Genomic DNA, 10,586 nt, shown 5'->3' on the forward strand with positions numbered 1-10,586 from the left:
AAAGTGTCTAAATGCTGTAACAACCTAACAAAACAGACCTTAGTTTACAGACTAACTTTACTAGAATACATTAAGCTTGTGTATTACAGGGGTATTTATATTTAAAAAGTGAAATTGTGGCCGGAACTCCGCTTTAAGGTGTATTACAAGCGTTTTTGCACGTGCATCATGAGTTTGTTTCCTGGGCTGGGCAAAGGGAGGGGAGCAGTTCTATAGGAGAAGAGGAGTTCTTCAGGTGTAAAAACATGTGCCCAAAGGCATGTATTGAGCATTTACAAGCACTCCCATTGAAGTACACTCAAAAAAGCACATGTACTCTTTTTAGACAATAGGGAAGAATTGGATTTGCATAGTCAGGTGTAGTCAGGCATAGTTAACCACTTGCCGCCCGCCAATGACAGATTGACGGCGGCAAAGTGGTTGTAGAATCCTGACCGGACGTCACATGACGTCCTCAGGATTCTAAGCCGCTGCGCGCCCCCCGGGGGCGCGCATCGCGGCGATCGTTGTTGCGGGGTGTCAGTCTGACACCCCGCAACACCGATCTCGGTAAAGAGTCTCTCACGGAGACTCTTTACCACGTGATCAGCCGTGTCGAATCACGGCTGATCACGATGTAAACAGGAAGAGCCGTTGACGGCTCTTCCTCACTCGTGTCTGACAGACGCGAGTAGAGGAAAGCCGAATGGCTGCTCTCCTGACAGGGGGGTTCGCGCTGATTGTTTATCAGCGCAGCCCCCCCTCGGATCGCCACATGGACCACCAGGGAAGCCCACCCTGGAAGGGCAGATCCCCAAAAAAAAGGCTAAAAAAAAAAGGCTGTAAAAAAAAAAAAAAAAAAAAAAAAGGCTAGAAAAAAAAAAAGGCTGTAAAAAAAAAATGATGCCAATCAGTGCCCACAAATGGGCACTGACTGGCAACATAGGTTAATCAGTGCCGCCCCAGTGTCCATCAGTGCCACCCTACAGTGTCCATCAGTGCCACCCCACAGTGCCCATCCATGCCCAGTGCCCACCTATCAGTGCCCATCTGTGCCACCCATAAGTAGCCATCAGTGCCACCCATCTGTGCCGCCTATGAGTGCCCAGTGCCACCTATGAGTGCCCAGTGCCGCCTGTGTGTGCCCATCAGTGCCGCCTATGTGTGCCCATCAGTGCCGCCTATGTGTGTCCATCAGTGCCGCCTATGTGTGCCCATCAGTGCCGCCTATGTGTGCCCATCAGTGCCGCCTATGTGTGCCCATCAGTGCCGCCTATGTGTGCCCATCAGTGCCGCATACAAGCGCCGCCAATCAGTGCCACCTCATCTGTGCCCGTCAGTACTACCTCATTGATGTCCATCAGTGCCATCTCATCGGTGCCCATCAGTGCCACCATATCAGTGCCCGTAATTGAAAGAGAAAACTTACTTATTTACAAAAAATTTAACAGAAAAAAAAAAACGTATTTTTTTTCAAAATTTTCAGTCTTTTTTTAGTTGTTGCGCAAAAAAATAAATCGCAGAGGTGATCAAATACCACCAAAAGAAAGCTCTATTTGTGGGAAAAAAAGGACGCCAATTTTGTTTGGGTACAGTGTAGCATGACCGCGCAATTGCCATTCAAAGTGCGACAGTGCTGAAAGCTGAAAATTGGCTTGGGCAGGAAGGTGTATACGTGCCCTGTATGGAAGTGGTTAAACAAGCAGAAAAATGTGTGAACAGGGGCTAATGCTCGGTTTCCACTAGTGCGACTTGTCATGCGACTTGGGACTGCAAAGTTGCATGACAAGTCATACACCATGATTTCCAATGAGTATCATTCATATCTGTGTGACCAAGTCGCAGCAACTTCAAAGTAGTCTCTGCACTACGTTGGTCCCACTTTGATGTGACTTGAGGTCCATAGACCTGAAGAATACACAGGGATTGCTTCAAGTCGCATCAAAATCGCGTCAAAACTGCGGCAAAAAATTCAGCAAAATCGCCCGACATTGAGGTTCCAAAAGTGGAAACCTTGCCTAAACATGTGTGCAGTCTGTGTTTTGTAAATTGTTTTCTTTGCATTCATTGTTGAAAAGTCCTGCTTTTAGGAAAAAGGAGAGGTTATTGTCATTCCAAAACATGTATGCTCGAGAAGGAATAAAATAGCGATGATAAAGACAAAACAAATCCTCTGCTTTTAATGTACACAGTTAGACAGTTGAATTTGGCTTGCTGTTTGAGTGGTAAGTGTGAGCCTGATTATAAACGTTTACAACTTTATTTATACTTACTGTTTGCTTAAAAACGCATCTCATCTAAAGTCCCAAAATCTCCCCTCTTTTTTGTATCCAACAGGGATGGAGGCGTATGTTTTTCATATGCCTCATTTAAAGTCCCAATGCTAGTTTTCTTTTCCCATTCTAAGGGGAGCAGCGGGAAGGGCTGAGATTCCCCTCTGACATCAACCGGCCCGCAGAGGAAAGTCACGTGACCGCAGAGTGGCTCTGTGAAAGGAGTTATTTAGGAAAAAAAAACATAGGAAAAAAGACACATATTACTTTAGATCTTCATAAAACACAGAGGGTACAAGTAATGGGGTTATATATTGCATTAGAAATAGTTGAAGGAGAAGAGGGGAGGGGCGGGGAGGAGATCTGCTCTCACTACACAGACTGAGCTGACAGGCAGGAAGGGAGGGAGAGAGGGGGAGAGGGAGAAATTCCAGGACGACAGTGGCACACAGAACATAGATCGGAACAGATTACACTGTAACAGCACTATGCATGCAGGCTACTACCAATAATCCTTTGTGTTGACCACTGCAGTGACTGTCTATCTGCAACAGTGCAGTTACCATATGGTATTGCATGAGGTGAGAATATTCTCTATCACGCACATATAAAACGAAAACCAGCATTTTTCAATCTTCTAAAAAAATGAATGTGTTAATGGACCTTCTATACTATGCTATCTCTATTGGTACAGCATGTACGATTATTAGAAATGTACATTCCCAAATAGTTAAAATATGAAAACACCTCTAAATCTGCACACCAAATGTAAATAGGAGGAGGAGTGGTACAATTTTTTTCTAAAATTCACAATCCTCTTTTTTTTGTTTTCCTTATGTAAATATAAAGATTGTTTATTTTTTACCACACCTCCAGTTTCTCCACCTTCTGCCTATACTTGGACTCATCACTATGAGTAATGATTCCCACTACTGCCATATCATGCAGGAATTTCACATTACAATTACTCAGATACCCAACTAAAAAGCCATAGATCATCGGTGTGTTCAATAATAGGTCCAAACACATCCCTGGGGGAACCAATATTAGAAATAATAGGGAAGGATGAAACATGAGTTTTCACAGACTGAGGCCTTCCTGTTAAAAAGTCTAATATCCACTTACACAAAATTATACTCTAGCCGAGTAATAACAATTTCTCTATCAAAGCCAACCGAACCATCCAAAGAAATTGCATCTGCCGTAGATCAGTTCTGCCTGTAGACATACTGATTGGGTCTACTCTGGAATCAATAGTTTTCTTTATATGTGCCATAAGCAATCTTTCAAAGCCTTTCATAATTTATCGAAGCCAAGTCTACTGAATGATAATAATTCAAGCATGAGACATTAGAGCTCTTTGGGATGAGGCTAGGAGCAATAGTCTTAAAGCATGTAGAAACAGATGCTTGAAAATATGATATATTGAAAATATCCATCAACACCTCTGACAACCTATACATATAGAACCTGCCCTAGGATGATATCTGGGCCTGCAGGCTTGTGAGGGTTAAAATCCAGCAGGGATCTCCTCAGATCTGTGACATCCACCTCAAGGAGACGTTCACCAGATAATGAGGTAAACCTAGAACCAGAGGAAATATTGCAATCCTCAAAATGATCATAACATGTATTCAGAGAATCAGGGAGAGATGTTTCAGCTAACATCTCTGTGAGGATAACCTGTGATGTTCCTATTCCCTAGTTACATGCTCAAGGGTTATTGATGGAAAAATCACCTGACCTGAATGCAGAATCAAGAGTTTTCAACAAACAATGGACTTGTGTGCTTTTGATGAATAGTAATTGTTCAGGTCTTATGCCGCGTACAGACGATCGCACATTCAGACAACAAAACCGTGGATTTTTTTCCAACGGATGTTGGCTCAAACTTGTCTTGCATACACACAGTCGCACAAATGTTGTCGGAAATTCTGATCACCAAGAACGCAGTGACGTACAACACGTCACCGCCAATCAAATAATCCTCCGCCAGCATCTTTTCTGCCCAAATAACAAGGATAACTTGCCACAAATTTGGCAGTGTTGAATTGTCTGTTATCTTGCTGTACATTTTCACAGGCAAGTTGTACACTTGCAGAGTACTTGAGGAACAAGTTCTAGTTGACACTTTTCCAATTTGTATTTGTAACTACAGTGACCCCTGTGGTGGGATGACTATTGCACAACATAACTGAACCAGCACACTCTGAGTTGGAGCACTTCTAGGTATCACACTACTTGTGGAAGCCAGTAAAACTGGTTCAATTAGTGGAGTGAACTCTAATTATAAAAAATTATGCAGTTACGTTGTCTTTATACGTTTGCTGATGTTTAACGTAAAGCATTTGTGAAAACATTTATGTAATTACTAGTAAACCCTGGCTTTCTAAAACTTGCTATTTGTTGTGGTTTCTCCTTATAAATGGCAAACATACAAAATGCAAATAACATTGACCTATTTTTCAGTTAAAGTCAAACTATAATATGTTTTTACTGAGTGCAGAGTATAATTCTTTTGCAAACAGATGAGTACATATTCTCGCTAGTACCTCAAAGAAAGAAGCTTACAGTCTTACTTGTTATACAGGTGCTCACAGTAGGATTAATTTGGCCAGAAACCAATTAAACTACCAGAAAGACACTCCCCCGAATTACGGGATTTTAATGTGAGAGATGTCAAATGCTATAAAAAGGCAAACACACTGAACACAGATTGTTTTATGAAAATATATCAAAATGTAATAATAATTGTTAAAAACAATTTCCAGCGATTAACATGGACCACAGTAATTACAAAAGCAGGATATATGACAGTATGCAGGTAGCCAAAAAATTTTGCACAGAGGTGCTTCGTCAGGGCCTTGCAACTTTTCTTTTGAATAGTGTAGTCTGTGTATGACATAAATATACGCCATTAGTACACAACAGATGATATAACATAGCACATTACATATTTGTATCAGTAAAAAAGAAATTGCTGTGTGCTCACCAATTCTGCTAATTACTGAGTAGTTACAGTTTTTTTTATATTACATGATATTACCGTAAAGGTTCAGTAAAAAGCACACTTACGTGAATTTTAGGACAAATAAATGCAATAAATTACCCACATTTTGGTAAAATATAAAAGATGAGGTTGCAATGAGTAAATAGAAACCCAACATGACAAACCTTAAATTTTTGTGCGCCCTATATGGATGCCACAATTATTATATTTGCTACATAATTGTCCTGTATTGTCCCCGAATCCCCCTGCAATCCCATCCTGTATCCCATCTCCACCAGTATCTCCAACAGCAGCTGCAAGAAAGAGCGGGAAGGGGGACTTTTCCACCCTCCTCCTCCATGGGGTCCTCCGCTGGCACCAACTGACCTAGCCCATCCCGCACAACCCGGCGCACACTGGTACCTGAGCGGAGCCTGCCTGACTGAAAGCGGGCCCCTGACCTGCATGCACAAAAGAGCGGAGGGGCTCCCCCCTGATGTCCTCTTCCATGGGGCCCTCTGACTTGGCAGCTGACCTCTCCCCACTTTGTAGAGCACCTGACAGCAGGCCCCGACCCATGTGGGATCTGTCCACCTCTCCACCCTCCCCTGCATCCTGACAGCCAGTCTGCTCTGATGGCAGCTGCCTCCTATTAAAGATGGCCTGGGTTGTGACCTGTGGCCTCTCCCCCTCGGACACCCGGGCCCTTACTTGTGTACCGGATGTACCCCTCTGATGGTGGCCCTGAGGATAATTACATAAGATCCATTAATAATAATGTGATGGAGGAATTTCAACAAAGACTAGAATAAGTAGATTGGTGAGCACAAATATGGGAATAATATGAATATTTTTAAAAAAAATTCTCTCTAGGGAGTTGCATTTGGGTGGGGAAATTATTTGTGTGTTTTTATGTTTTTGTTGTACAATGAAAAAATCAATAAAAAGTATTTAATTGAAAGCCTAAGGCTACATTCAACAATGGAGTTCCGAATCACTGCAATTGTTGCGGGACACCCTTGCGATCCCCCTTACTTTCAATGGCACTCAAATCGTGAGGCGATTTGCATGCCATTGAAAATAATGAGGATTGCAAATCAAAATGGCTTATATGATCAATCAGCATGATGGGTCCAGCTGGTCCTGAATCCACACAACAGTTGACACCGAAAGTTTCAATATACACCAGGAAGTATAAAACAAATATTTGTTTTAAAAGGGTATAAAAAAATAAAATAAAAAACATTCCCATTTAGGAGAACATTATAAGCGTATCGTACATCGCTCTTGTACTTCACGATACGCTTGTGATGTTCTCCTAAATGTGAGTGTTCATTTTTATACCCTTTTAAAATAAATATTACTCTGTACGGTACCACACTATGTGAGTTTTTCTCTCATTAAGCATGTTATGTGGTAACCGTGTCTCTGGCTTCAACAAGAGTACATGTTTTACACTTCCTGGTGTATATTGAAACTTTTGGTGTCAACTGTTATGTGGATTCAGGACCAGCTGGACCCATCGTGCTGATTGATCATATAAACCTTTTTGATTTGGGTGGTATATGCCTCTCCAAGTCAATTTTATCTGGTAAGCCTCCTCCTATTATCGGTGGTGGTGTTGTTGTTTTTTTCACTCCAAATAATGGGTTATATCCACGTGGGACTCTTCTCTTCAACCTTGCAGATTTCCTCTATGACTGTTATTTGTGTTTGGTCACAATAGAGGACTGATTTTTATTCTTTATTTCTTCACTGATCGTATCCAGTCACGTGGTGTTATTGAAATTGAGGACTGTATATTTGTTTGTAACATTTAATATGTAGTTTCAACTGATCCATTTACAGTACAAAAAAAGCACTACACTTTTCCATACTGACTTCTATCTATCTATCTATCTATCTATCTATCTATCTATCTATCTATCTATCTATCTATCTATCTATCTACATATATACATGTGCATGATAGCACAGTAGCAGCTATTTTTCATCTTTGGACGAATGTTTGAATGAAAAAATTTGGCTGAAACTTTGCTTTGTCCGACATGCTTTCCATGGTGCTGAAACTGGATTTATACACATTTTTAGCACTATAAACATAAGGTAAACATATACTGGTATATATTTTTTTAATATAGAAATGTTAAGAATTATCATATATTCATCCCCATTCACCAATTATGAACTACCCCAGAATGCCAGGAAAGCAGGCTGGTATCTTCATGGTAATGGAGTGTGTAGTCCCCTGTTCTTTGTTTACCGTCTCACATGGCCTGCTTCAGAACTGGCAGGTCAAAGGAAGGAGGTACATAGGGCCAGATCCACAAAAGGGATACACCGGCGTATCTCCTGCTACGCCGTCGTATCCCTGTTTCTATCTATGCGACTAATTCACAGAATCAGTTACGCATAGATATTCCTAAGATCCGGCAGGTGTAATAGTTTTACACTGTCGGATCTTAGGATGCAGTACCTCGGCCGCCGCTGGGGGCATTTCTCGTCGAAATTCCGCGTCGGGTATGCAAATTAGCACTTACAGAGATCCACAAAGCGGTTTCCCTTCGTGAAGTCTCCGTAAGTTGTTAGTTTGCAAACGCAAAATTAGGGCTACTTTTACAAAGTGTAAAGTTAGTACACCATGTAAAAATAGACCCTTCTTTCCCGCGACGCTGTCAAATTTTTTTTTAAATTTTTTTTTTGCCGCCGCATCTCTTTTTTTTCCCGACGCAACTTTTTTTACCCGGCGCGATTCACAAAACTCGGTGTAACGTAATTTCGCGCAAAGCACGTCGGGAAAATCGCGTCGGGAGCATGCGCAGTACGTCCGGTGCGGGAGCGCGCCTAATTTAAATGGGACTCGCCCCATTAGATTGGGCACGCCTTGCGCCGGACAGATTTAAGTTACACAGCCGAAAATTTCTAGGTAAGTGCTTTGTTGAATCGGGCACTTAGGTAGAAATTTTGCGGCGGTGTAACTTAAATAGGAAGATTTAAGTTAAGCCCGCTGGCTGTGGATCTGGCCCATAGTTCTTCCTTCTCTCTGCTCATAGGAATTACTACCATTGGTAAAGTGGATTGATTGTGGTGGACACTAGGAGTGATCTGTCTATGAGTTTCATACTCATTTTTGAGGAGAGCAGGCATTTTAGCAGGTGGTGGTGTGCACTGAATATTGGATCCATTTAAATAGGATTTTACACAGCGATGACAGCTTTGGAAACCTACATATGAACTGTTTTTTTTTTTTTATAATTTTTTTTTTTATAAATTGTTTTATGGAATGTATAATTATTTGTTTATATAAGATTTATAGATACGCAGTGCTACACTATTTTCACAAAATTAATATTGCAATAGGTGTGGTGTATCACTATAAGGTTCCATGCACACTGAAGCTGATAAACTGTAGTTTATTGGCGTTTTGACTTAGATTTTTTTAGCTTCAGTGTGCATGGAGCCTAAGTGTTCAGCAGCTGTGTAGACACTCAGAGGGGTATATTTGTTTTGTTTTTTTCACATCATTTTAGGAGTAATTTATTAGCATTGTGGTGCTGATTGTTTTTCCCACAATTAGAATTCAGATCCTGTTTAACACAACAGCAAAATAGCACCATTACCTGATAAAACAACATTCTGATGTATCTACCTGTACATGCATATAGGGTCTCTGTATGTGGCCAGGCTTTGTAAAAGTCTCACACATGTGATATCGCCATACTCAGGAGAAGTAGCAGAATGTATTTTGGGGTGTCATTTTTGCTGTGTACATGCTATGTGTTAGGAAAATCTTATACATTTTTTTTCTTTTTTTTTAAAGTGTATTTTGTGCGTGTACTCGAGAGAGGAGCCGGACTGCAGGAGTTGGGAGTAGGCAGGCCTCCACCAGAGGCAATCTGCCACCTTTCTCCATGCCCCGGGTGGCAATGGTGGGTGTGTGAGGGGGTCCTCCCACACAGCCCGCCCTACCTGCTTCGCCTCTCTTTTAGAGACCGCGTGGTCAAAGTGCGTTCATGTTAACCCAATTTCGAGTGCGTGTAAGTGTGCTGGTTTTTGTGGGAGGGGGGTGGGCGTACTAAGCGCAAGCTTACCTCGCATAGCACACCCACCGGGAGCCGAGCTGAGACCACCAAACTCAATTCAAATGTAGCTGAGACCGGGATCTGAACCTCTAGCTGCAGAGGTGAATGGCTTGTCAGCGCAGTGCCAATCGCGCTGAGCCACCGCAGCTCCAAAAAAAACATCTTATAAATTGACAACTTTGTGTAAAAACAAAAATACTTTTTCCTTTTCTTTCCACAGTTTCCAAAAACTTGTGGGAAAAAAATGACATGTTCATTATGTGTCATAGAATATACGTTGGGGTGTTTGTTTTCCAAAATTGGGTAATTTTGTGGGTATTCGCACTGTCCTGGTGCTCCAGGGCCTTCAAAGTTGTGATAGGTAGTCCGGAAAATAGATATGTAATTTATGCTCCTAGAACATTTGACGGTGCTCCCTGCATGTTGGGCCTCTCTATGTGGCTAGGCAGTGAAATAGTTTCACAAATGTGGTATTGCCATACTCAGGAGGAGTAGCAGAATGTGTTTTGGGGTGTAGTTGCAAGTATGCATATGCTGTGTGTGAGGCCCCGTACACACAAGAGGATATCCGCTGGAAATGGTCCGCCGGACCGTTTCCAGTGGATAAATCCTCTGGCGGATTTGGATCTGATGGCTGTACACACCATCAGATCGAAATCCGCGCAGAATACATCCGCGGTGACGTGTCGCGCTGTCGCCGCGACGATGACGCGGCGACGTGCGCGACGCTGGAAGGTAAATACTTCCATGCATGCGTCGAATCATTACGACGCATGCGAGGGAGGGGAGCGGACGGACTGATCCGGTGAGTCTGTACAGACGACCGGATCAGTCCGCTGGACTGGATTCCAGCGGATAGATTTCTTAGCATGCTAAGAAATTTTTATCCACTGGGAATCCGTCGGCTGGATTTTTATCCGCCGGGAAATGTCCGCTCGGACGTACACATGACCGGATCTGTCTGCTGGAACTGATCCGCGGATCAATCCCAGCGGATAGATCCGGTCGTGTGTCCGAGGCCTGAGAAATAACCTGTTAATGTGACAATTTTGTAAAAATGAAAATAAAAATCCTAATTTTGCAAAGAATTCTGGGAAAAATATTTAACTTCAAAAAAATCACCATGCCTCTTACTAAATACCTTGGAATGCCTACTTTCCAAAAAGGGGTCATGGGGGGGGGGGGTATTAATACTTTCCTGGCTTGTTAGTGTCTCAAGAAATTAGATAGGCCATCAGTACATTGGTCAGTAGGATGGTGCTC

Source organism: Rana temporaria, chromosome 1, assembly GCF_905171775.1.
Source record: "Rana temporaria chromosome 1, aRanTem1.1, whole genome shotgun sequence".
Taxonomy (NCBI): Eukaryota; Metazoa; Chordata; class Amphibia; order Anura; family Ranidae; genus Rana; species Rana temporaria.